Source organism: Buceros rhinoceros, unplaced genomic scaffold, assembly GCF_000710305.1.
Source record: "Buceros rhinoceros silvestris isolate BGI_N320 unplaced genomic scaffold, ASM71030v1 scaffold2148, whole genome shotgun sequence".
Lineage (NCBI taxonomy): Eukaryota > Metazoa > Chordata > Aves > Bucerotiformes > Bucerotidae > Buceros > Buceros rhinoceros.
Window position 1 is genome coordinate 99,923 of NW_010427282.1, and position 3,950 is coordinate 103,872.

Here is a 3,950-nt window from a genome sequence, read left to right on the forward strand (position 1 = left end):
TGTTGCATCCCAGGCAGAAAACCAGGTTAGAGAAGCACCTTATTTAAAGAGCTAAGGTTTGTTCCCCCTGTTTGAAACAAAGCAGGACTGGAGGTAGGACACTCATCTCAGCTGCAAGAATGAAAAATAAGCTATGGGATAAGTCAACACTGGGATAATGGAGACTGCTGATGGTCAACAGCACTGAGTGAGGCTCTGCTCACCCTGCATCTGTCCAGCCTTCAGTAAAGCAGACAGATGTAGTCGCCTAAATCCCAGGGTTTTCCCTTTGGCAGCACGGTCCCACCCGGCAGCCTGTGGGACCAAACACAGGTTGCTGTCACTTTCTCCACTGCAAACATTTACAGTAACTCTTCCTGCAGCACAAGCCACCCAGACAGCTCAAACCCAGCCCGAGGGTGAGATCAAGGGCTCACAAGCAGATCCTCAAGAAGAGCTGCCACATGACAGGTGTAGGGCGAAGAAATAAGGACCACGATTTGACTCGCTGCAGTCTGGAATAGCCCAAAGCAATGAAGTCTGCTCCTAGGCATGCACAGGGCCAGGGCACGTGTGGAGAGCGCACTGCAGGAGGACCTTGTATCCACGATGCAGGTGGGGTGCTCAACGCAATACCCCAGCTTGTGACTTCTACTTTATTTCCAGTAGGAGGGAAACCACTTTGAGAGCATCACTCACACACTTACGTGTGTGATTGCAGGTACAGACACAAGGAAAATTTGTACTTAAATAGCTCCCACCCAGCACAGTAAATCAGTGATGTGGGAACATCTTTAGGTACTAACATGTTGCTGCTCTGTCCATCAGGGAAATTCAGTGGGGCTGAATGCAGCCCTTGTCCCGTGGACATGGGCAGCCTTGTCTCATTAAGAAGAGACCTCAAAACTCCTACAGAGCTTTGTGGCTGCAGATGGACTGCTCAGCGACTTGGTTGCTAGAGGGAGAGGGAAAACCTGTTGTTTAATGCTGGTTGGGAGGCAGAAGTGGCTGCTGAAGTAAAAACCTGCTTCACGTCAAATAAGATGATGCAGTTTTACCGATGAATCAAACCAATCCTGTTCTCATAATCACAGACAGAGATTTGTTGCAATTAGAGAAATGTCAAAACCAAACAGTAAATAGAAGAAACTCCAGCTCCGAGCCCTGGTGTTCCCTTGGAGCGTGACACAGATAAAATAATCTGTCCTTTGGGCAGTGGGCAAAGATGTTGCTTGTGTCGGCTCTCTAGTGTTGACCGAGGTGAAGCACCACATCCCACCTGATACACCCGCTTTTGTTCAACCTCGCAGCATCCCCATAACAGCAAAGGAGGCGTAGGAGAATGCATGCGCAGGAGAACACATCCAGCAAACATTTTAAGTAACCGTGTGGAAGTGGCCTGTCCCACACCTTGGAAGGAAGGGCTGGATGCAGAATGCCTCCTCCACCAACTGAGGCTTGACTCAAGTTGTGCATTGCTCTATGAAAACTCCCTCCCAGCCAGGCCAGCAATGCCCGTTACCTTTATAACAAGCAAAGGAAATCACTTATTCCCAGCTGGAATACAGCAAGTTTATCCCGAGCGCAGAGAAGCACTTGCAGGCAATACAATACAGAGGCAGGCAGGTAACGCAGACTTAGTGTGGCTGAGAGAAACATTTTTCATACTGCCAACAAGTTCCTTAAAATTTCACAGTTTACGATAGAGACGGTTTAATAATTTCAGTGAGCCGAACGTGGTTCGGCAAGGATGAGTATTACAGTCAGCCACGGCCTGTTAAGGGTTGTGCTTCCAGTGAGTGCTTCTAAATTTTCTATTCCACTGGAAAATTCAGCAAATTTAAATTATTTTACTCCAGAATGAAAATGGGAAACAAATCCAAGTTTGTGACATTTAATAACGTGACTTTGAGAAAACATTGTGATTTTTTTTTATCCTGACAGCCTTCTCCGAAGTCTATCATCTATTTTTCTTCATGTGGTTTATTAGCTTCATAATATAAAGCTTTTTAACCAGGAGAGAGGATTCAGAGGGGAAAATATCAAGCAGTAGTTATGACTTTGCAATTGCGATGTCCTTTACTATGGGTCCAAAGAGTTTCATTTTAGATCTCAGCTCTGTGGGTTTATTCCAATAAGTCTGAAATCTATTGGCTTATCATTCTTGGCACTACTTGAAAGAACTGCACTTGAAAGACGAATATACTGTGAAATATCCTTTAACTAGTCATTTTTGGGAAGTAATAGCGCAGGAGAGAAAAATGTCTCTCTGAATGAGGACTGGGAGAAAACAGCAGCTTAATGGGAAACGTGCAGGTATTTCAGGCAGGTCACGGGACCCTGACAAAAAGGGAGAGTTCTAAACTCACGGACTGACACATCTGAAAATGCACATGGATGAAATCTTTCTCTGGACTCATTTTGCTTGTAACTTCTTAAAAATACCACGACAAAACAAAAGACGGTTTCCTGTGGTTTGAGGAGAGCGTGGGCACCCGTTGTGGACAAGGGACTCTGAACCCATCTGCTAAAGAGGTCAGGACTGGTCTAAAAAAGAAAATAAGAAAACACAATAGAAAAGGCAGAAGTGCGCATGGTCCCAAAGGAAACACTAGAGCTCAGCCTATGGACTTTTCAGAGGTGCTCACTGCCAAGTCACACAAACATGGGCCGGCTTTGAACACGCCTCCGGTGTAAGACCACTTTGGCTCAGTACTACGTCCTGCAGTCCTTTCTGCAGAAATACTGGATGGGAAGGTGTCTGAGGACAGGGCTAATCTGTGCTTTAGGACTGGTAGCTGGCCCCTGCTGAAGGACAGGTAGGAAACAACTTTCCTTCCTCCATTTTTCCTGAGAATGTAATATTGCCAAAGACAAACCAGTGACACCACTGGAAAAGAAAAAGTACATTTCCTACTAAAAGTAGAGACACACCCCCCTCCCCAAACCGTCCTCTCTGCAGCCACCTGCACACATAATCTTGGTTTCATCACCAACAAATCTGACAGCAGGCTGAACCACAACTAAACTTTCCTGACATCCAAATAACTCAGAGCCTGACAGTGATAATGTTCTCCCCTCCTACCCAGGACAAATGAAAAGGTGAATTGGTTTGTGGACATGGTTCTGCTGATGCTCAACAGCCTGCAATACAGCCCAGTTTAACTCCATGAGGGTTAGTATCTTCTCGATCAAAGGAACAGGAGCTTGTGCTGCCAGTCAGTGCCTCCAAAGCAGCAAATCTCCTGCGTTTTGCTAAGCTGGTTGTGCTCCACTTGGAACCGTATTTACTACAGCGTAAGACATTTCTTCTTTGTACCTAGAAAAAATACTGAATGAATCATGCGGATCCCTACAGTCCCTTAAGGACATCGGCAACAACTTCATGGCCATCCTGCCAGATGCTTGAACAGACTGAATAAAACCTGCCACCCCGTGCTGCACAGCGTCTAGCAGCAACAAATGGGACGCCTGAGAAACAAAGGCAGGAACCAGCCCTACTTCTCAAAGCATCAGACAAGAAAACTCTGCAGTGCGTACACTACAATGCTCAACTTCAACACCTCATTAAAAAAGGGGAAAAGATCTCTTATTTCAGCTTGTTTTCTCCTTCCCTTTTTTCCCCCCCTTTTTTGTCAAAGGAAATTTAGTGCCAGAAAAAGACCTCTAGGTCCCAGCCATTGGGAGAGAGTTGACACATTCAATTCTCCATGACACATTCAATTCACAAGCCCCTGCTCAGGCTGCCAAAAGCACCAATTAGCACCAGTGGTGGAGATTTTATTTATTTAATTTTCACAGAAACCTGTTTAGCAAGACACTGACAGGGGCAAACAGCCTTGTGTATGGCGAGAAACAGCTTTCCTTGAGTCACTGTCAAAGATGGTAGCAACAGAGTACATGGGGATCACGCAGCCACGGCTTCACTAAAGCAATCGTTCAGCAATTAGGGCCCGGCACAAAACGAGCAC

The 3,950-nt window shown here is 45.9% G+C and overlaps 1 protein-coding gene across 2 annotated transcripts in view; it reads right to left on the reverse strand.

The window, feature by feature from the left end:
• CELF2 (CUGBP, Elav-like family member 2) overlaps nucleotides 1-3,950 on the reverse strand; it is a 130,227-nt gene that overhangs the window by 98,548 nt on the left and 27,729 nt on the right. The gene's annotated exons all lie outside the window — the stretch shown is intronic.